Here is a 24,462-nt window from a genome sequence, read left to right on the forward strand (position 1 = left end):
AGTTCAGGAGACTAAGAGACGTGGGTTCGATCCGTGGGTCAGAAAGATCCCCTGGAGGAGGGCATGGGAGCCCACTCCAGTATTCTTGCCTGGAGAGTTCCATGGACAGAAGAGCCTGGTGGGCTACGGTCCATAGGGTCGCAGTGAGTCAAACACGACTAAAGCGACTTAGCACATAGTACGTAGTGGGTGACATGGACAGGACTTGTGATCAGTTTACCTTGAGAAAAAGGGAAGTATCAAGGATGACACCTGGGTTTCTGGCTTGAGCAGTTGTACAAATGGCAGTGATTTTCACATAGAAGGTGATAAAATTCCTTTCGTACCTGTCTCATTGTTGTCTAAGCGTCAAGTTCAGAGGTCAGAAGCTCATAAAACATGGTGGTAGCCTTAGAATCTTTTTATATGAAATATCTTCTGTTGCAGTTGAACAAAAGAATTTGACTTAAATCATAGACTTTCTTTTTCTCTCTCTTGGCTTTAACTGCTGAGAACTAAACATAACAACTTGCATGGTGACCCACAGAGAATTTGACAGATTGGAAAATAATTTCAGAATCCTTATATCCTAGCTCAGTTCTTTAGCACTTCTTATCCCTGAATGTTAGAGTTGTGCTTTATCTCCGAGTTTTTCTACTCTGTAGCATTTTACTGTTTCCATTCCCACCTTATTGTAGCTGTTCAGTCCTTCTCATGCTTCTACTCTGTTCTCCTTCCAGACCTACATTTCTAAGTATACCCAGGGTGCAGCTAATGTCTAAGCTACGTCTGGCTAGAGTGTTGGAAAGCAATGTGGATCCTGAAGGGTGTAAGACTGGATTGAAGGCTCAACCCTACCTCCTGGTTACATTTGCTTTGTTTAGTTTTAAACAACTCAGTCCTAGCTAATGTTTCTGGTGCCCTACCTACAGCCCCCTTGCTCCCTCACTTTAGTGCCAGTGGCCTCATTTCTGCCTGCCAGCTCCATACCTATTCATCTGTGGGATTTGCTCAGGTCATTGAATTCTGGTTTGTCCATGGGGCAAGCAGGAGGTATGAGGGAATTAACTCCTACCTGAACAACCCTCTGTCAGTGCCTAATGAGAGCTGCAGTGTAAATGCCCCAGCTCCCTTGTCCTTGAGTGGGGTGACTCTGAGGTACGCATCCCTCACCGGCTTCTTAAGTCTCCCCAGTGCATTCACTTCTAGTTGCCCATGGTGGTAGTTGGCTTCACCAGACATCCTTTGTTCTCCAATTGCTGTCCTGGTCTCACTTCCCCACTCCTCTGCTGCTGTTCACATTCCCTCCCAAGCAAACTTCTTACACTTATCCCACGGTCTGCTTGTGGGGAACCTGCATCAAGACAACCACAGTGAGCTTTAAGGATTGTGTTTGGCTAGCTAGTCACTTTCCACTGGGTATCACCTCTCTTGCTCTGCGTGGTGTGTATCACTTGGTGCTTGTGCCCTTAGCACGAGTTCCCATTATTTCGTCCAGGTTAGTTTGTTGGTCTGGGACTCCGAACTGTGATTGAGCCCCAAGTTGTGGAGGAAGGCTCTGAAATGCTGCGGTGACTGTGTGGATCAGATTCCTCCAGGACTTGTGCTTCACACATAGGCTTGTGGGCAAGATGTGTGTCCAAAGAAGGGAGCTTAGCCTTGACTTTAAGTATTTACAGTTTCCTGGCAGAAAAGAATTCTTTCTTGGCACAGTCTACCCTATCCTGTCCTAGTCTTGATACTCCCCTTTCTTCTTTTCTCATCCTCCTTGCACTTTAAGATATGCAGTTCACTGTGATTAAAAAAAAAAGTTTTTTCTTCATGTTGATACCACTTTTTTAGCCATATGTCTTCAATTACATATCTTTCAACATCTTTTATATTTGATAGGCTTTTTTGTGGGGGGCGGTTTCTTTTTCAGGCTACTACCACTATTTTGACTAACTGTTGCAATGTTTTGCTTGTCATGCTTCAACGTTGATTAGCAAGGAAAAATGTTTTCTCCACACTCTAGAATGAAACCACATTGAAGAGAGGTCTGTCAAGAACATTGGTGTGCTGTCTTCTGCCTTCGATCCTGTCTTGTCAGCATTCACAGTGTTCCCAGCATTCCTGTCACTGTTACTCACATAACATTGACCTTCCATCAATACACAGTTACTCTCAAACTGGGTATTGGGAGATAAAGAATGTGGCTCGGGAGAAATCTGAGATATACATGTAGAGCCCAGTTGGAAGCAGCTAAAGAGAAAAGAAGAAAAATTAACTGGGAAGTTTGATAGGCAGTTACAGTATGGTAGCCTCAGTGGCACGCACTCTTCATTCCTACCCATTCTAGTTGTTCTTTCTTAGCTGTAGAAACTAGAAAACTGTAAACTTTATGTATTTCCTAGATCCCCCTGTGGCTATGATTCTGAGTGTCAATTAGATTTGGAAGTAGAAATTAGGTAGAGGCCAGTCCTCTTCAACTTCAAACGTTTCTGCCTGACAAACAGGTTATAGGCCAGTATGATTTTTCTGCACTGGTGTTTCAGGGCTCAATTACTGGGTGTTAAAGACAATTGTGCTGTGACTTCTTGATCCTGAATTGCAGCCTTGCTAGCGTTTTCCTAAACTGAGCTGTTTTGATGATGGCTTCTTGTTTGTGGTTGAGGAAAGGCCATCCTTCCACCCTACCTGGTGATTTTTGTAAGTAACTGATTCTTTGTGTTAAACCCCTTCCTGCCTAAAATTTCTCAAGTGGTCTGTATTTTCTGACCTGCACCCTAACATACATAGATGAGTCAAAGCAAATTTTGTGCTTAAAGGTTTAAGAAAGAAGAGAAAGAAGAAGAGAAAGAAAAGTCGCTCAGTCGTGTCCGACTCGTTGTGACCCCATGGACTGTAGCCTACCAGGCTCCTCGGTCCATGGGATTTTCCAGGCAAGAATGCTGGAGTGGGTTGCCATTTTAAACCCAGAGAAAAATGAGAGACTATAAAGAAAAAGCAAGTCTGTAGGTCTGTAGATGCACAGGTTACTCCATGATCCAGAGTCTAGAAGAAAACAAGGCAACTGCTATTTAAGTTACAGAGCAGCTAACTTGTTGGCTCTTATGATCTGGTTTCATAGACCTTCTCCAAACTTCTCTGTATATTCATCCACCAAGGCTGGCCACCAGGCAGTCCTCTGTTGAGAACCACATCATTCCTAACTTAATGCTTTATAGCAAGTGGGGTTTTACTTTTCTTTCCATCATAAAAATAAGGTTTAACTGTGGAAAAGTAGAATAATTTGCCTAACCTTTGGCTAAAAGGGAAAGGAAAGATTTAGTGCTCCTGACTTCCTTGTAATGCAATTAGAAAAAAAAAAAGGACTGCATAATTTTCTGGAGCCACAGTGAGTTGGCTGAGGTGGGCACACTAGAGAAAGCCATACTCCGTGCCCCCAAGGTCTGCTATTGGCCACTGAGGCACACATTTCCACTTCCTGAGTTCTATTCGTTGTGTTAATTTTCCACAAGCTCCAGCCCCACCTCTGTCAATTATTTTTGTTTCAACCTTCTAATTACAACATTATATGACCATTCAGACTGGTACTAATTAAATCATTACCTAATTCACAAAGTGTGCGATAATGCTAATGCTTCTTGTCAGCTGAAATTGCAACATGGTCCATACTTCCTCACTCTCTGTAGATTGGTGGGGGCAGGGCACGGTTGTTTCTCTACCAAACAACTTTTGCTTACCCTCTGATCACTAGCTGACATCATCTAGAACCTACTCTTTTCCAAAAATGGGAAAACAACCTGTACCTGCAATTTATCACTGTCATGTAAAATCATGATCTTGACTTTTTGTGGAAAAAGTCGTGATTGTCAAGATAAAAAAAAATTAGTGCTACAATTTAGAGTACTATTTGCTGCCATATTTTCTTGTCATTTCGTTCCTCATATTATATTATTTTTAACAGAGTAAAACAGTAGCTTGTCTTTTTCTCATATTTAAAACAGATTTGTTTTCCGCTCAATTAGACTTGTGATCACGAGAACACAAAGTAGTATTTTTCTCCTTCTGGATGAAAATTTGATGGGCAAATTGTCAGGAATAATTACGCCAAATGATGGAATGAAATCCAATGGAAAACATCTCTCTCCTTGCTAGTGATACATTTTTATTTAAGACACAATGCGCATCAAGCACATTTGTGACAAGGTGAAATTGACAAGTGGCCCTCTGCCATGATTTTATTTTTAATTGCTGGTAAACTAATTAGCTGGAACAACATGTTGTATAATCCACAAAACTGTTGTTCAATGCATTTTCCAATATAAGTGAGATATATATGATGTGGAAAAGTTCTCTTGAAGAGACAGCCATGCCAAAAGATAGTTTTGTAAATATGGTTGTATAGACACCGCAGAGTAAAAGCTTTTTTTCCCAACCATGGAATAACTTGTATGTAACATTTGTTTTGGGATTTGAATAAGAATTAAGAAAGATGAACTAGGTACTTTTTATTTTTCTTTTTCAAGACCAATTGTGCCTCAAAATAGCAACCATTTCATTAAGTGTGTTTCTTAGGCAATCAATCAATAATTTCTTCAGTGCAAGGGTTGGCAAACATTTTCTGTAAAGACACCAACAGCAAATATTTTTGGCTTTGTGGGCCATAAAATCTTTGTCACAACTGCTCAACTCTGATGTTGTAGTGTAACACAGTCACAGACAATATATGAATGAAAGTGATAGTGTTTCAATAAAACTTTATTATGGACACAAAAATTTGAACTTGCTGTAATTTTTGGTTGTCATAAAACATCATTTTTTTGGACCTTTTTCAACCATTTAGTTCATGGCCTTTACGGAGCCCTTTGGTGGGCTGGATTTGGCCTGGAAGCTGTAGTTCCCAGCCCTTGCTCTTGTGCCTGCTGCATGGCAGGCAGAGTCACTAGTTACTAGTTGTTTCTTTAGTATCTGCTTTGTGCCAGGCAGAGTGCTGGGCACTGAGGGATATTCAGAAATAAAGAGAGCAAAGGCTCTGCCCTAAAGAAGCTTCACACTTGGACTGGGAAGAACATACAGACAGGACTGGAAGACACAGTATTAGATGTTATGTGGTAAATGTCACTTTGTATTTGCTTTACAAGTTTGAAAGAAGGTGGTCACCAGCTAATAGAGATAACTCCACTAAGACTGACCAGGTTAGGTAAGGATGTACTGAAATGATGGGATTCCAGCCAGACCTTTAGAAAGCTGTCAGGGGGACTTGCCTGGTGGTCCAGTGGTGAAGAATCTGCCTGCCAGTACAGGAGATACAGGTTTGATTTCTGGACTTGGAAGATTCCTCACGCCTTGGGGCAACTAAGCCCGTGTACCACAGCTGCTGAGCCTCAACTGTAGAGGCTGCACGTGGCAACAAGGGAAGCCCGTGCGCCTAGAGCTCTTGCTCCACAGCAAGAGAGAAGCCACTACAATGAGAAGCCCGTGCACTGCAACGAAGAACACCCCTGCTCTCCGCAACGAGAGAAGAGCCCTCACAGCAACCAAGACCCAGCACTGCCGTAAATAAATAAAAACAAAGATATTGGGGCATAATTCCTTCTGTTGAGGGGCGGTGACTGGAGATGATGGAAACATCAACCATGAATCAGTTACTTTATCGTTTTTCCCTCTCACTCATTATTTCATCTCATTCTGAAAATTTTAAACCTGTAGCAAAGTTTTAACAAGCTTTATACTTATTACCCAACACTCACCACCTGAATTTTATATTAACATTTTGCTGCACTTGTTTTATCACATTTCTATCTTTTTTTATTAGTAGTATTATTTTTGGTTTATTCCAAAGTAAATTTCAGATACCAGGAAATTTTCTCATGGATACTTAAGCATACATATCATTAATTAGAATTTATATTGGCTTATAGTTTTTCTTCTTTTGGTGTAAAATTTACATACAACGAAGTGTGCGTGCTTTGTCACTTGAGTTTTGTCCAACTCTTTGCACGCCTATGGACTGTAGCCTGCCAGGCCCTCTGTCCGTGGGATTCTCCAGGCAAGAATACTGGAATGAGTTGCCTTGCCCTCCTCCAGGGGATCTTGCCGACCCAGGGATGGAACCTTCGTCTCTTACGTCTCCTGTATTGGCAGGCAGGGTCTACACCACTAGCGCCACCTGGGAAGCCCAGGTACAACATGGTGTACCAGTATTAAATACACATTCTCTGAGATTTTATGAGGTTTCTCTCTGTGAAATCTAAATCCCTATCAAGATTTATGTTTCCATTACCCTCAAAAGTTCTCTCCCAGTCAGTCCTTGCCCCCAGCTGATCCCTAAAGGGATTTTTTCCAGGATAGATTCTGTTCCATTCAGGAATTTCAAATAAATGAAATCGTACTGAACCTATCATTTGATGTGGACCTTTGTCTTCACATATTTTGTCTTCATCTGCTTGGTTGCAGCATTCTTGAAAGGAGAAGGATCTAAAGGCAGTTAGTTCCCCAAGAGGAAAATATACTCTTGAGTGGACGCTGTCTAATATTCTATTAACAAAAACAATAGTTTTGTTCAATTTCATATATTATTATCTTTAATTATTATAAACTTAAGTGACCCATGGGTTTAATTATTAATATTAACATTTCTATTGTTATGTCTATTATGTCCCGAATTTTATATATTTCATGTTATTTAATTAGTGAGAGCAATGATCTTATTTTGCAGAAGATGAAGCTCAGGCAGGGGATTAAAGTACCTGAATCACTTTATTACCCATCTCTTTCTGTTGCTGCTTCAGACATCAGTTGGGGACTGGGGGTAACCAAGGTAGAAATGAGTGTTTGAGGGGTGGATGAAGATGGAGCTTCTTTCTTAGGTTTTTCTGTTTATTTAAGAAGTAGATAGAATGTACTGGTGGAGACATTCAGTAGGAACATATAAAATTGATTTTTCTATTGTAAAGGAGGGAGAGCACTAAAGAATTCACAGATTACATTTATGATTAGAATGTGATTTTTCCTGTTGCATAGCCCAGACTAAACCATGACCCTGCCTTCTTTAGTAGAAGGCTATCGGTGGTAGAGTTAAATTTATTAATATTTAAGGATCTCAAGAAACTTTATGAGCATCAAATCATTAAGTCACTTAATTGCACTGCAGTGTTGGGAAATGGCTCCATGAATTTTGCAACCCAAAGTTCTGCGCTTTTTTAAAGCCCCCAAACGTTTAGAGAAAACCAAGTGCCAGTATGCAGCATCGAGAGAATAGGTTTTTATTGTTGAGAGTGGGGATGTGCTCATTTATCTATTTTTCAAACCAGTTTATAAAGTATTTGAATGTTCTGTGCTGTGCTTTATGGTAATACTTATTTCTCTGAAAATTTTCATTATCATTGGTTTTCATGGTTAATATATCATCCTTATTTAACATTGAACTCTATTTGCATTTGTTATGGAAAAAAGTTATGCAACATTTAATGTCATTTGAGAAGTTGTTTATATTCCTTGTATTTAGTCTTTAAAAAGGCTTGATCTTCACTGTTAATCAAAAGTCTGCATTTCTACTCATTTTGTTTTAAGAAGCTTATTTAATGACTTAAAGCTTACCCTGATAAACCACTTCTATGTTATGTCTTGAATTTAAGAGAGAATATCCCTTCCTTTTAAAATAAATTTTACCTAGCATTTAGTACAATACCAGAGTAGCACTGTATTAAATCAGTGTTTGCTTTTTTCCCCAATGTCTTACATTTTTTAAATGTGTTCATTTTTTGATTGAAGTATAGCTGATTTCCAGTGTTGTGTTAGCTTCAGGTGTGCAGCAAAGTGATACATACATTCTTTTTCAGATTCGTTTCCCATGTAGATTATTGCAAAATACTGAGTGTAGTTCCCTCTGCCCTCCAGTAGGTCCTTGTTGTCTATTTTTATATAGTAGTGTATAATATGTTACTCCCAAATTCCTGATTTATCCCTCCCCTCACCTTTCCCCTTTGGTAACCATAAGTTTGTTTTCTATGTTTGTGAGTCTGTTTCTCTTTTGTAAATAAGTTCATTTGTATCATTTTTTTAGATTCTACATATGAGTGATATGTTTGTCTTTCTCTGTCTAGCTTACTATATACTATGCTTAGTATGATAATCTCCAGGTCCATCCATGTTGCTGCAAATGGCATTATGTCATTATTTTTAAGGCTGAGTAGTATTCCATTGTACATATATACCACATCTTCTTTAGCTATTCATCTGTTGATGGACATTTGGGTTGCTTCCATGTCTTACTGTTGTTAACAGTGCTGCAGTGAACACTGGGGTGCATAAATCTTTTCAAGTTGTGATTTTCTCTGGATATATGCCCAGGATTGAGGTTGCAGGATCATAAGGCAGCTCTAATTTTAGTTTTTTAAGGACTCTTCATACTCAGTGTTTCCTTTTGGATTTAACATGTTTAGATGCAAATGGAAAAAAATAAAATCACTTATTGTTTTCATATCATCGTCAGTCTGTATCTCTTCTTCCTTTTCTTCAAAACAATTTAAAAAAATCAGTTTAGGAAGTCTCCTCCAAAATACTAAGCTAACATGATTTCAAGGTTGCAAATTTCTGAAAATTTATCCAGAAGTTTTCTGTTCAATGCTCGAATCTCTTCTATAGCATTCTCCATGGGTGGTTATCCAGTCCAAAGGAAAACTAAATTTATCACATATCTCAGGAGCTTTCTGCTGTACAAGGTCATAGTCCTCTCTGGTTCTTCAGGTGGTGAAGACCCTGTGAAATTCCACAAGGCAACTGGCAGTTGAACTGAGGGCTTGTTGTTGCTTGGAGAGATGTTGATTCTTTAGTGTTTATACAGAGGTTTAGATGTAGTTGTAAGTTTTACTAATTATCACTTTTGAGATAACACAACAACCAGAAAACCACAAAACATCAAAAACATTTATTACTATGTAAGACACCAATTTAAGAAAGATTATCATCACACTTGAAAAACTGTTTAACTGATAAAAATGACTGTATTTTGAACTTTTTCTGGTCCTTTTTCTCAAGTTAATGCCAACATAAAATGGCTGTGTTCATGTAATTCATTTTTTCAATTTGGTTTGAGACTTGTATAGCTCCCAGTGGTAGGTTTTGCAGTTGTATTGCATTATTAAAGTGTCCATCAAAACTTTACAGTTGGTAAACAGTATTAAAAATCCATCTCTAGCTTCTGTAAACTGTTCAGAGAGCTATGAATACCAGAAAAAATGAAAATATTTTAATTAACTCAAGTAGGACTAATCAAAGCAAAGCAACCAGTTTATTCAATTGAACACGTTAATGTCTATTCATCCATGACATGGCTGAACATTTATGTCATCTATTAAAAGCGATTCTGTTGCTTGTACAAGTATAAGCTATTGTTCAATGTGGAACTGAATCCCGTAGAGGCAGCCTCACCCCTTTTAGCAATTACATGTCATAGATTATTTCCTTAATATCCTTTCTTCTGCATCCAGTTCACTTCAATTAACCGAACTCCTTTCAAGGAGGAACACAGACTTGGATAACTGGGATCAATTACCCTGCTGTCATTTCTTTTCTTCAGAGGAATTTTACCAATTTTGTTTTTTCATAATAAGGCGTAGGGAATGTTTACTATATCCTGGATACTAGTCTGAGCATGTTTTATGTATTATATCATTTCCTTGCAAAATATCATTTTCCCCCATTGTACAGATGAAGAGTTGCCTTGTGTTGTCAGTGATAGAACTAGGATGTAAACACACATCTCAGAATATCCATTGTATTGAAATGAATTGAATTTGTGTCAAAGGTGATGGCATTAGATATCAGGAAGAAACTTCTAAAATGAATAGGTGCTTCAAGGAGCCTCTTAAGTGAGGAAAGCCAAAAGGAGTTGGGGTTGTTACCTGGGATTTTTATCTCCATTAGGGTATTTAAGAATCAGTTCAGTTCAGTTCAGTCACTCAGTCGTGTCCGACTCTTTGCGACCCCATGAATCGCAGCACGCCAGGCCTTCCTGTCCATCACCAACTCCCGGAGTTCACTCACATCCATGTGCATCGAGTTGGTGATGCCATCCAGCCATATCATCCTCTGTCATCCCCTTCTCCTCCTGCCCCCAATCCCTCCCAGCATCAGGGTCTTTTCCAGTGAGTCAGCTCTTCAAATGAGGTGACCAAGGTACTGGAGTTTTGGCTTTAGCATCAGTCCTTGCAGTGAACACCCAGGACTGATCTCCTTTAGGATGGACTGGTTGGATCTCCTTGCAGTCCAATGGACTCTAGTCTATATTAAAATCTTATTTCTTGAGAATTAATTTCATTCTTACCTTCAAGCAGGAAGTTAGAGGCTGTCTATAGATCCCTTTAATACATTTTAATGCCATCTCCAATGCACATAAAAAGTGGAAACTTAATGCTTATTTTTAATTTTAACAATTATAATGATTCTTTTTTAATAAAAATAAGTAGAATGTAGAAAAAAATACCCATACCATTTTAACATAATGACATTTTTTTGGCTTATTTCTTTATAGTCATTTTTACATGTACTATTTTTTAATATATTTATAGCTGATTTATAATATTATATTTGTTTCAGGTATACAGCATTATCACTCAGTATTTTTTGCAGATTATACTTCTTTAAAAGGTATTTTAAGCCAATGGGTGTAATTCCCTGTGCTATTCAGTATATTCTTGTTACTTAATTTTTTTTTTTAGGGAATCTTCTTTATTTTTAAATTGTGAAAGTATGGTGACACATTTGCAGGAGACTTGGAAAATATAGAAAAAAGTTACATATAGTTCCACTATATATTACAATTATTTTAGAGTAGATTAATTAAGATTTTGGAGAAGGAAATGGCAGCCCACTCCAGTGTTCTTGCCTGGAGAATCCCAGGGACGGGGGAGCCTGGTGGGCTGCTGTCTCTGGGGTCTCACAGAGTTGGACACGACTGAAGCGACTTAGCAGCAGCAGCAATTAAGATTTTTAGTTGGAGTTTTAATATCAAACTCAAAAATTAATAGATGAATAGACAGGAAAGTAGAAGGACATAATAGAACTGAAAGCACTATGAACCAATTCAACATAATTAAGATTTGTACAATTTTCACATAACAGCAGGATACAAATTCTATTCAAGTTCCCATAGACTATAAACCGAGAAGCAATTCATGTTTCCATGTACTATAAACCAAGAGATAATTCATGTTCCCATACACTGTAAACCAAGAAATACTGGAACATATCCAAGGACATAAAACAAAGTACATAAATTTATTTTTAAACCACACTGTTGAAGTATAATGTATAAAATAAACCCATGTTAAATATATAATTAAATGAGTTTTAATAAGCTTACATTGTAACAATCACCACAGTCTCTATATTAGAATATAACTTCACTTTCAGTGCTCATGCTCTAGTTTTTATAAGATGGAAGCTTCTGTTATTGGTTTGATATTTTTTTTCTAGCATAAGTATATCACTTTAGCTAAGCCTATAAATCTAAATATATTGTAGGTTTATTTTCATTCAGTTCAAAATATTTTAAAATTTTGTGTGAGAACTTTTCTGACTAATGGGATATTTATAAGTATGTTGAGTTCTTTCAAAGTATCCATGGATTTCCCAGATTTTCTTTTGTTTTGATTTCTAATTTAATTAGAAATACAGAAAATACAATTTTTGTGATTTAAATCCTTTTAAATTTATTGATACTTATTCTATGGCCTTAACATATGATCTAATTTGGTTAATGTATTTTTGTGCTTAAAAATAACGTACTTTTTTTGAGTAGTGTGTTCTGTATTTATCAGGTCAGTTATTGATTTTTCTCTCTGCTGTTCTGCTGTATTGAAAGCACCAGCTGTCATTGCTGAGTTGTCAGTTTCTCCACACAGTTCTGTCCGTTTTTGCCCCATGTATTTTGTGGCTCCATTGTTGCATGTGTATATGTATATAAATGGTTTATTGTCTTGATGGACTGACTCATCAGTATAAAATGACTCCCTTTGTCTCGAGTAAATCTTTTGATTTAAACTGTTTTTTTCTGATAGTATATACTCTCTCCAGTTCTTATATGTTTATTGCTTGCTTTGTATTTATTTTTAAATTATTTTTCTTTCAGTTTGTATTTGAATCTAACGTGTGCCTCTCACAGGTCCCATCTGCTTGCATTTTTTAAAATGCAGTCTACCTTTTAGTTGAGATTTTAATCCATTCATATTTAATGTTATGACAGATATGGTTAGATTTATGTATCCATTTTGATATTTTTCTCCATTGTTCTTTCTTTACTATCTGCTTTGTATTAAAAAATGTTTTTAGCATATCATTTTAATTTTTGCTTGTTTTCACTATATAATTCTCCAAGTTTTTGCCCTAGCATTTTTTTTTATAATCAAATATTTATTCTAGAGATGGTTTTCATTCCTTTTTTCCCCATTTTCTTTTCTTACAATTATGTGTTTTATTTTATGTTTTTTTTTTAATTTTATTTTATTTTAAAACTTTACAATATTGTATTAGTTTTGCCAAATATCGAAATGAATCCGCCACAGGTATACATGTGTTCCAAATATGTATCATACCTTGTAATTTATTTTAGTTTAACACTAACTTTATTGTAGCGATATATACAAACTTTACTTCAGTACAGATCCCTGTCACCCTGCTTTGTGCTACTACTATCATATATATTGTATGTATAAAACTTGTAAACCCAACAATGCAGTGTTCTAATTACTGGTTTATACAATCTATGTTTTATAAAGTTAAGACTGAAAGGTTCTAATTACTGGTGTATACAATCTATGTTTTATAAAGTTAAGACTGAAAGGTTCTAATTACTGGTGTATACAATCTATGTTTTATAAAGTTAAGACTGAAAGGTTCTAATTACTGGTTTATACAATCTATGTTTTATAAAGTTAAGACTGAAAGGAGGAAGCATACATACCTATATGTGCGTGTGTGTGTGTGTGTATAAACCTCTAAGTGTTAACTGCTTAGTCGTGTCTGATTCTTTGTTACCCTAGGGACTATAATGACCTTATGAACCGTAGCCTGCCAGGCTACTCTGTCCATGGAATTCTCCAGGCAAGAATACTGAAGTGGGTGGCCATTCCCTTCTCCAGGGGATCTTCCTGACCCAGGGATCAAACCCTTGTCTTCTGCATTGTAGGCAGATTCTTTACCATCTGAGCCCCAGGGAAGCCCATATATAAACCCATTTGTTTACTATTTTCATTATTCTTCATTTCTTCCTGTGTGGTTGAGTTATTGCTGGTATCATTTCTTTGCTCCACTGCAACTCCATCACCTCCCCTCTTCCTTTGTACCATTATTAGTATATCATTATTATTATTATATTACATGTTCATATGTTATATGACCTGCAATATCATTCTATATTTATTGTTATATACAGTTCTTTTAAATTGTTTAAGGAAATACAAAAACTATACTTACACAGTCTCTTTCAGTTACCTACATAATTACCTTTTCCAGCGTTATTTCTTCATGTGAATTTAAGTTACTGTCTGTTGACATTTTCTTTCATTTTAATGAGCTTTGATTCTTTTTTGTGATTCCTGTCTCTCTATTGATACTCCATATTTAGTGAATCATGATGTCATACTTTATTCTATAAGTTTTTGAGCATATTTATAATAGGTGCTTTGAAGCCCTTATCTGCTAAGTCCAACATCTGTGCCCCGATAGTGATCATTTCTTTTAACTGTTTTTTTTCTTGTTTATGGGCCAATTTTAATTTTTTTGCGTGCTTCATAATTTTTTGAAAAATTACACATTTTAGGGAATACATCATAGCAGCTCTATTCAGATCCATATCCTTCACACCTCTAAGGTGGTGGTTCTGGTTTTTAAAAAATATTGTTAGTTTCCTAGACTAATGCTGTGGAGCATATTTCTTCTATAATGTGTGGCCACTGATATCTCTACTTTGTCTTCCTACACCCCTGCCCCCCTCCCCTGCCCTACCCCCCCCAGCCGCAACCCCTCCAGCTTATGTATTTAAGTCTAGCTTCCTAGGAATCTCCCCTGGGTCAAAAATAGGTTAGTGTTTAACCAAACACTGATCTGAGGTCGTTTGAGCACTCTGAGGCACTAACTTTTGGCTCCCAGCTTTTTCTGAAGATTCTGTGTATGACTTGGAGAATGAATCAGCCCAACCAGTTTACAGGACTGTCATAAATTTTGCTTTGTGTGTTTGTAAGGTTTCATGCTCAACAGGAAGAAGTATCTTGCTAGGGCTTTATCCAGGCTCTCCTGAGGGTACGCACAGCTTTGTGAGTCTGAACGGCCTTCCCTACCATTAAGAGATGAGTAAGATGATGTCAAGACCCACTTTCATCCCCTGGATCTCCCTATTAATTTTCCGGCTGGCCTGCAGGTTTGTTGCTCACTTTCATCAGTCGCGGGATTTCAGGCTAGCTGCAGTGTTGTCCTTCCCTGTTTGTTTGCCATCAGGATCACTTTTGTTGTTAACACCCCTAGGCATGGAGTTTTCCATGTTCTGCTCCAAATAAAATCGGTCCTGAATAAGCACAGCTTTGATCCTCACAGCTTGCCCACCTCAACAGCACTTTTGCTCTGTGGAACTGGGGAGGGAATAGGCATGGGAGTGCCCAAGATTTTAGTGCCAAGCTAAAATCTACAGACTCCCACTATTCTTAATAGGATTCAGCAGCTTTTCTTGAATAAAACCTCTCAATTTGTTCTATGCCTTTGGTCCATTTTCAGTGCCCTTAAAAGGTTGTTTTTGACGATTTTGTCAAATTTTATTGTTTATTTTTATGTTGTGGGTTTGACACATTGGTCATTCATCCATTCCAAAGTTTTATTTTCTGGGGGTTTTTGTTATTTAAAAACCTATATACTACAAAATACACTAATTGCTATCATCTGAATGTTTGTACCCCCAGAAGTTAAATAGGCATTCTAATGCCCAGTGTGATGGTATTAAGGGGTAAGGCCTTTTGGAGGTGGGTAGGTCATGAGGATGGAACTCTGGTGAATGAAATTAATACTCTTAAAAAAGATACCACAGAGCTCCCTTGCCTCTTTCCCCGTGTTGAAGGGACAATGAGAAGCCAGGAGTCTGTAAACTGGAAAAAAAGCCATACAAACCAACTGTGCTGGCAGCCTGATCTTGAACTTCCCACTTCCAGAACTATGGGCAATATAGTTTTGGTGTCATAGACCACTTGGTCTGTGATGTTTTATGATAGAGCCCAAATGAGGTAAGACACTAATTTCAAAAATATAGCTCAACAGCTTATTGCATAAAAACACCCTTCTCATCACCACCCTGATTAAAATATAGAACATGTCCAGCACCCCTTAGGGTTCCCTTCCTAATTTCTATGCCGGTTCCAGAGTTAATCACTTCTGTCATCTTAGATTAACTTTTTCTATCGTTAAACTTCATATGAATGAAATTTTACGATATTTTACCATTTTTCAGTTTCTGGTTTCTTAGAGTCCAGATTCATACTCTTGCCACAGTACAGACCAATAAATTGAGAGATGAGTTGTTGAGGCAAGAAATAGCTACTTTATTCAGAAAGCTACCAAACTGAGAAGATAGTAGACTTAGGCCCAAAAAACCACCTTGCCAGAATCAGAATTCAGCCTTCTCTTATACCAAAAGGAGAGGGAGTAAAGTCAGACACTTTCTGGTTCCCATCAGCCTCCAGAGGGGATGTGTTAATTTCTTCTCCCTGCTGACATTCACAGGTGGGCCTGGTCAGGATGTTTCCTATGAGCTAAACAAAGGTATCTTAGCTTAATGCTCATTACCTGGAAGGCAGGGTTCCCAGAGATGGGCCATTATATATAATTTACCGGCAACATCCCTTTAGTGATTAACTTGTAATTACGACTACAAAAGGTTCTGTCCTATTATAATCCCCTACTATCAATGCCCACTTCACAATCTTGTGGCAAAAGGAACGAAGATCACTCTGGCTATTTCCTGCTGAACGGGCGATGATGAAGTGTTCCTTAGAATCTTCAGTCAGTCCTTTTTTTAGCTACAGCTATTTGAACCCAGTGAAACCTCTTAGTGTGTTGTCTGAGTCATAATTGAACTTGGGGTTTTGGTTCCAGTTCCCAACTCATATACTGAATTCCTGTGCTGTTTGTTCAAAATTAAACCGATTGGTTGCCCCTTCTCCAGCCACAGTAGAATTATTAATACTGTCTACTTCAGTTGGATAGGCAGACCTGTTAGAGACAAACTCATGAACAGCATAGTGCCCAAAGTTTTAATGTAATTGGCAACTGTTAGGTCTTCTAGCACTTACAGATGCTACTGCCTGGGCAGACACCTGGAATGGCCGTCAGTGTTGTGAAGGGGCTTAATTTAAGCCTGCTTCTGGGAACCACTGATTTGTAGCAGGGCAGCTGGCAATGCCTCATCCCAAACTAGTCTGTTGATAACATTTTAGTGACTTTTTTTTTAATGTAAGATTCATTTTCTTGGTTTTTCCTGTTGATTGTGGTCTCCAGATCAGTGTAGTTTTAACACCTTAATCCAAATTAGGGGATAATTTCCCTAAGAAGGACTTGAACCACTTCAGCGATTTCCTGTCCAGTTTGGATATGCTTCCACCCATCCTGAAAAAGGGCTTCCCAGGTGGGGTGTTGGTTAAAGAATCCACCTGCCAGTGCAAGAGTCACGAAAGATTCGATCCCTGGGTCAAGATCTCCTGGAGCAGGGAATGGAAACCCACTCCAGTATTCTTGCTTGGAAAATTCCATGGACAGAGGAGCCTGTGGGCTTCCGTCCATGGGTGGCAAAAGAGTCGGACATGGCTTAGTGACTGCGCACTGAGCACTATCTTGATCAAGTGTCCACAGAAACACTAGCAAGTTACCTGAAATTCATTACTCTTCAGGGCATTTGAGTAGTCTGTTTCAGTCCTCTGTGGGGCAGGTTCCTGTGTTTGGTCCTTACCTGGGGAGGTTTGACAGCAGTCTTTGGCTTGTTTTTAAGACCTTGAAGGAAAGAACTCCGTTTCCTTGTCTGGGGTTTTCATGCACGCCATCTGTAGACTTAAAGCGTGTTCTGGTGGGATCTTATATCAGGCTATTCTGGTGAAAAACTTCAGGGTGAGGTCTATCACAAAATTAACCCCTCGTTCCCCAGTGTCGGTTTTACCTGAGGCTCCTGTGTGGAACTAAGCATCGGAAGACCCCCTGGGCCTCTTCATCGGTGTTCCTCTCTTTACTATAAGAGACTTGTCTTTTATTGTTCTTCTGTTTTAGCCTAGGGCTGTTTTTCCATGTTTCTCTACCTTACAGTAAGCACGTTATTCTCTCCCCAGTGGCGAGTTACTGCCTTCCGGGAATCCAGTGCCACTGCCAAAGAAGTGGTGTTTTCATTTTGTATCTTCTCCTATTGTTGTTCCCTATAGAACACTTTAAAAGCAACATCTACCAGTTGAGAAGGGTTCATTCCAAATACACCATCTAGTGTTTGTCCTTTTTTCTGGTATCTGAGGCACTTTGCCACAGAAGGTCAAATTTACCATTCTACTATTGTCAAGGGCCTCGGGATCTGCATTATTATGATGTCCGTAGGCCTGATAAACCCTTTCCAGAAATTCAGAGAGGTCTTAATTTGTTCTGTTGAATTTTTAAAATTTTGTTCAAAACTTTTGCTTTGGTTTCCTCTTTCAAAGCCCTGCCAGGATGCACTAAGTAGTACTCTAGTTAGGGCCTTCGTCCCTCACTGGGCTCCCAGTTGATTCAGCTATCGCTGCTGCCAAGTGGGCTTCAGTGTATGGAATCCTCCCTATAAGGAGGGTTGTGATCCTTCCAATTAAGCAAGTCTGAGAAGCACTGCTGGTTGGGTGTTTGCATTTAGGACCCTACAAGATAATGGCTTAAGGAAAATTGCCCTGTTTCAGAAGTGGCTCCTGGCTCCAACTGGATGCCCTGTCAGGTCTTAGATAATGATACCAGACACATTTCCTGTGCCCCAGAAACTAACACAGGATTTTCTAATTGATCCCTAAATCCCAGGGCCAGGAACCAAGGCTGGATAGGAACAGAAGGCAGTATTAATAGAAGGGGTGGACACGTTGGTGTAACCATCACAACGGCTGGGACAGCTAGCTCAGCCAGCGGAGTTAAGGTTTGAAGCAACATGTCCTCACTCTCCTTTCCTTGTATTATTTTCCCTGATCATAGTACAAGTGTTTCACATGAAGGATTTCTTTCTTCCCTGCTTCTTCACAAAAATAGCTGCAGAATCATTCAAAAGCCATTGTAACACCACAGATAGCAACTACTCATCTCACTGTTAAAAGGGTGCCTTTTTGCTTTGGCATCAACCAACTGGGATTACAGTGCCGTTGAACAGAAGCTTGATTACTGCTATGACAAATTAAGATAATTACTAAAATTATGACTGATATTATTTATCAGGATACCAGGATTTGGGGCGTTCCATATGACTTCTAGAATATGTATATTAACTTTCACCCATATGATGCAATCTAAGTTTTCTCACCACTCATTTTAATAATGAGTTCAACACACCAGATAAGCCCAGTTACTTTAATTCCTCTCTCTGAGATGGAGAGAGAAGTAATTTGAGATGGTCCAGAGACCTTGTGGAAAAGCCCAACGTTAACCAGATGTCAAATAAACCTCACTAAGAACTTGATCTTTGGGAAGTTTGTCAAAAATATCAAAAAAACTTAAAAATTTTAAAGTGATAAAAGATCAATGGCAAATTCAAATCACTTCAAGAAACTCACAATTACTGAAAGCAGTTCAATATTTTAAGAAAACTTTTGTCTTTTTAGAGAACCAAATTCAGGTTTTGTATCACTTTACCTGTAAGATTTGTTTTCTTAATTAAGTTCAGTCCTGTCTTAGAACTTAGTTTCAAGTACAAAAGTCTGGAGAGACTGTTGTAGATAGGCATTCCCAAAACAATGTTCCTATAGAGTTTACCCACAACTGTTTACTTATTTACCTCTATTTCATTGACTTAAAAGCACTGTCCATGTTTTTTTTTCTTGCTGACAAACTTTGTAACACAACTAAGGTCATATTTGATTTTAAAAGCAGGTATAATAAAAGTGTTATATCTGATGACTCAAGACATCTGTCTCAACCAACAAGCTTAAGCTAAGTCTAATATGAGATATTAATTCAATACTAAATATTTCCTAGATCTTGTGAACCTGAAACTCATTCTGGACGGATTTTTTTAATTTCAGTATTTATATAAGCACTTAATTTCCTTTAAGCCAGTTACATAGAACTGTTTTACAAATTAATTCTGGCAGTGTCAGACATCTATAACACATGTACAAACACACTGACACAGATACCTCCTAGTTCCCATTCCAAAATTTTAAACATGAATCAGGTACAACAATGTAAAACCCGTAAGTTACAAAAGAGGTTGGATTCACATTGGGTTTCCGGCAGATGGGACAAGTCAGGGTCACCTGTCCAAATGGCTAAACCATTTTTACTAATATTTCTAGAAAGAGCACTTCTATTTGTAGCTTTTGGTCATCTTAGGAACCAAGAGGGACCTTTCTGTTCTTCCTCAGAATGTCCCACTCTAAGTCCGGAATAGACAGGTTTTTTTTTCCCCCTGGCGCCTTTCCTCCCTTTGACATCAGTAGAAGTTTTAAGTATCGCAAAACTGACTCGGCTGTTAATGTATAAACAGTACCAAACAAAATGAAACAAACGAAAAAAAAAAAAGAAGAACTATCAGAATCTTAAATAAACTTAAAGTTGTGGTCTTGAGGTTTTACTTACACCAGTGTCACAGGAGACCATAAATGACGTAGTTAACACAACAAGGGTAGCAGTACATCGTGCACAGGGACCCAGGATAACCCTGCCTAAACCCCTCCTGGAGATCCTAACAGGTACTGTGGCCACACATCATTATAATAAAATATCATTTTCCTCTCACCCAGGGGTTCATAGCTGTAGGCAGATCTTTTATCCAAAATGTGTCTCAGAGGACTTTCTTTAGAGATAGTTGAAACCTTCCCATTTTTTTTTTCCTTTCAAAATTCTTTGTTTTTTATTGAAGTATAGTTGATTTACTATGTTGTGTTAATTTCTTATGTACAGCAAAGCAATTCAGTTATATATATATAATATATATACACACTCTTAATTTTCTTTTCCATTATAGTTTATCACAGAATATTGAATATAGTTCCCTGTGTTACGTGATTTTCCTGGTGACTCAGCAGTAAAGAATCCGCCTGCCAGTGCAGGAAATTCGGGTTCAATCCCTGATCCAGAAAGATCCACTGGAGAAGGTAATGGCAACCTGCTCCAGTATTCTTACCTGGAGAACAGAGGAGCCTGATCGGCTACAGTCCGTGGGATCACAAAGAGTTGGACACGACTTAGCTACTGAACAGCAACAAAACAACCCTGTGTAATACAGTAGAACTTCGGTTCTTTATCCATTCTCCATATACTAGTTTGCACCTGCTAATCCCAAACTCCCAGTCTATCCCTCTTCCATCGCCCTCCCCCTTGGCAACCACAAGCCTGTTCCCTGTGTCTGTGAGTCTGGTTCTGTTTTGTAGATAGGTTTCATTAGGGCCGTCGTTTAAACACAAATGACACACACAAATGTGTGCATCCAAAGAAACAAACTGCTTCACAAGCCTGTGGGAAGAGTCCAACAACTCTTCCTCTCTCCAACGTGGTGCCCCACTTAAATACAAAACAAATTGGCTTATTCCAGAGAAAAAGCCCCGGACAGAAAGGAAATAAAGTTTCTGGCTGAACACACCAGAATGCCTTACCTTACTGCATGGAGCCCAGTGGCTTGTTGATTTCTGGTTCCAACTGTCAAGTGCTGCAGAGCAGCAGGGCCTCTTTTGGGAACTTTGAAGGGCAGATGCTCAGGACAAGTGGTCCCTGGTGCTGCTGCTAAGGCCTGACTTGAGAATCCTGCAACCGGGGTAGGCTGGCCACAAGCAGCAAGGCTCCTTGACTGGCCCAGTGAAATCTGTTACCAAGTCCGTGCTCTTACTGCTTAGTGCACAACAGGCCAATAAATCCAGAGAAGAGTTGTTGAAGGAAGGAATAACTACTTTATTTGGGAAAACTAGCAAACCAAGAAAACGGTGGAAGGCCTCCCAGCTCGCCTAAGAACTATCTTGCCTGAGTTACAATTCAGGCTGCTTTTATACTAAAAGGGGAGGGAGAAAAGTCAAGCCCTTCCTGGTTCCCATCAACCTCCAGAGGGGATTTGTTAATTTCTTCCTCCCTGCTGACATTCACAGGTGGGCCTGGTCAGGATGTTTCCTGTGAGCTAAACAAAGGTATCTTAGCTTAATGCTCATTACCTGGAAGGCAGGGTTCCCAGAGATGGGCCGTTATATACAATTTACCAGCAACATCCCTTTAGTGATTAACTTGTAATAGGACTACAGAAGGTTCTTTCCTGTTACACTTTCATTCTATGTAATAGTTTCTGAGATTCATCCTTGTTTTTAGATGTAGCAGGGATTTGTTATTTTTTAATTGCCGTGTAATATTTTATTTATATGTGTAACACTTTTCTTATTGGTGGACCCTTTGGGTTATTTCTATGGGCTTCTCTGGTGCCTCAGATGGTAAAGGATCTGCCTGCAATTCAGGAGACCCAGGTTTGATCCCTGGGTCAGGAAGATCCCCTGGAGAAGAAAATTGCTACCCACTCCAGTATTCTTGCCGGGGAAATCCCATGGACAGAGGAGCCTGGTGGGCTATGTAGTCCATAGGGTCACAAAAAGTTGGACACGACTAAGCAAATAACACTTTGGGTTATTTCCACTGTGGAGTTATTATTAATAAAGCTGCAAAGAGTATTCTTCTATATGCGTTTTTATGAACATGGATGTGTATAATTTTAATATGGCCAAGTAAAATAATGAATATGTAATTTGGGCTCTTGCCTGTTTTTCTTTTTCAAAAGTTATCATTATATTGAGTGTTTTTTTCTTGTTTCTGTCATTGTCATCACAGGTATCACTAATATTTGTATAACATTTTAGGTGGATGTACATTAAACTTATTTGCATTTCTTTTATCAAAGGCCTATATTTAATAATTAATAATGACAACACAAGTGGCAGTTGGTGCTCATTAATATTCATTTGCAAATTTAAAAAAAATTCTAGTTCTGAGTTTTCTTTAAAGTATTTAACTAGGTCAAGGTTAAACAGAATTTGTTACTTTTTGTGCTCCTTTACATGTTCCATAACATTATCAGTAGTGTTTATTTTTTTCATACACAAAAGCAGGAATTAGTGGTCTCTATAAAATATCTATATTTTTTACATATTGTGTACTGGGTTAGAAAAAATTTTATTCTTAGAGATGACAGAGGCCCCGTGACCTTCTACATTGAACTTAAAGAATTGGACCTTTTTTTATAAGACTCTTTGGTGTTACTGCTTTTCTACCTCTTTCCTATGTTCCCTCCCATGTCTGCAAGAATATATGCATGTATGTTGGTACAAGTACACACCATAGTCTCTGTGTCCTGGGCTTGCTTGGAAATGTTTTTGCCTGAGGAAATGGGTATTACGGTTGTGAGGTATAGGAATTGTGGGCTTTTATCGTGATGGTGGTTTTTCTTCTCGAAAGCGGTTGAAACTGGGATGGGTAACGCGAGCTGTGAAGGACAGAAGAAGAAGAGGAGGGGAGACAGTTGCTTAATGGACCTTGCATAACTGTGACTGTGACTCTGGCTCTGCCGAGTTTAAAGAGGGAATTGCAGTCAGATAAAGTTTTCCAGTTTGACTTAGTCCCTTGGCTTTTATGTGATGTATATTTTTTCATCAACAGCAGTGTTCTTTTCATCTCTGCTTTCACAGTCAAACGAAGGTCTAATTTTTGGTGGACTTCCCTTTCTGTCCTTTTTGATGTTGAAACAGTTCCTTCAGGGCCCTAATCAAGTTTTAGACTTCGGAGAGAAGACCACAAGGGTCACCATGGCTGATTTTCCCTTTGAGGCCCAGGACAGGGACTTCGTATGCAGCAGGCTTGAGCTAGCAAATCAGGCATGAAAATGAGTGCCTTATAGCCCCATATTCAGAGAAGGCAATGGCAACCCAGTATTAGCTATACTATAGGTCTTCCCCAGTGGCTCAGTGGTAAAGAATCTCAAGATCCCCTGGAGGACGAAATGGCAACCTGCTCCAGTATTCTTGCTGGGAAAAAAACCCTTGGACAGAGGAGCCTGGCGGGCTGCAGCACATATGGTCTCAAAGAAATACAGCTGAGCACACTCAGAAGCACAGGCTTTACTACAGGGGGACATTTGTTTAGCATCTACTGCTTATTATCTGATAGAATGGGACCGTGGTTCAAACTTATTCAAAAGTTTGATCACAAGCAGAGTAGGCAACAGTTGTCATTTTGTAGTATTCACAGAAAAAGATAAACTGTAGTTCATGGTCTGTAATCACCACAGCTGAATTCCATCATGTGATGCCATGGTTTTATTGTTAGAAATTCTAGCCGGACATTTAACTCACATTTGTGGATCAGAAACCATGGACATGTGTGTTTTCAGTATGTTGTGCTTTCCTGACATTTTAGTTGTTATCATAGTGCCAGTCAGTCAGTCAGTCAGTTCAGTCGCTCAGTCGTATCCGACTCTTTGCAACCCCATGAATCGCAGCATGCCAGGCCTCCCAGTCCATCACCAACTCCCGGACTTCACTCAGACTCACGTCCATCGAGTCAGTGATGGCATCCAGCCATCTCATCCTCTGTCGTCCCCTTCTCCTCCTGCCCCCAGTCCCTCCCAGCATCACAGTCTTTTCCAATGAGTCAACTCTTCGCATGAGGTGGCCAAAGTACTCGAGTTGCAGCTTTAGCATCATTCCTTCAGTATATATTAATAGGTAGCATGTTAATTTTATATTATGTATTATTTTATTTAGATCTCACAATGTATACTAGATGGGTAGAGCACATGTCAGAACTTTTAAGCTTTGGGGATTATTTCTTTTTCTAGGATTGGTATTTCTTGAATGTTGTTAACCTTTCCATTTACGTCCCTATGATATCTTTCTCGTTTCTTTTGTCTCAGTGTTTTCTTCTTTCCTATAAGAGCTCTGATCTATCCTTTACACTCTTTCACTCCTCTACCTAATAATTATGATAATAATATTCTTATATGACATTAGTATTCCTGGAAACATTCAATGCTTGCTTACATGTGTACCAGGTATTGTGCCAGTTGCTTTTTTTATGTATTTTCTTCATTTGCTGTTCTTAACAGTCCTGTGGTATTTTGTTTACATTTTACAGATGACGAAACAGCCTGTATCTTGCTCTCTTTCACTCTCCAAGCATAAAGTCAGCCCTCTCTTTAGATATAACCTTGTGCCCTCGCTCAGCAACTCAGACTCAGTATACCTGTGACTGATTCATGTTGATGTATGGCAAAAACCATCACAATATTGT

The 24,462-nt window shown here is 38.7% G+C and overlaps 1 protein-coding gene and 1 long non-coding RNA gene across 11 annotated transcripts in view; one reads left to right on the forward strand and one right to left on the reverse strand.

The window, feature by feature from the left end:
• The window catches only part of AUTS2 (activator of transcription and developmental regulator AUTS2), a 1,208,197-nt gene that overhangs the window by 609,921 nt on the left and 573,814 nt on the right, over positions 1–24,462 (forward strand). The gene's annotated exons all lie outside the window — the stretch shown is intronic.
• LOC123331530 lies at positions 15,525–20,998 on the reverse strand. Its single transcript, XR_006548214.2, has 2 exons — positions 20,802–20,998; positions 15,525–15,758 (listed from the first exon to the last, which is right to left on the reverse strand). It is a non-coding gene; the product is annotated as an uncharacterized LOC123331530 (long non-coding RNA).

The sequence above is a fragment of the Bubalus bubalis genome, chromosome 24 (assembly GCF_019923935.1).
Source record: "Bubalus bubalis isolate 160015118507 breed Murrah chromosome 24, NDDB_SH_1, whole genome shotgun sequence".
NCBI classification, from domain to species: Eukaryota; Metazoa; Chordata; class Mammalia; order Artiodactyla; family Bovidae; genus Bubalus; species Bubalus bubalis.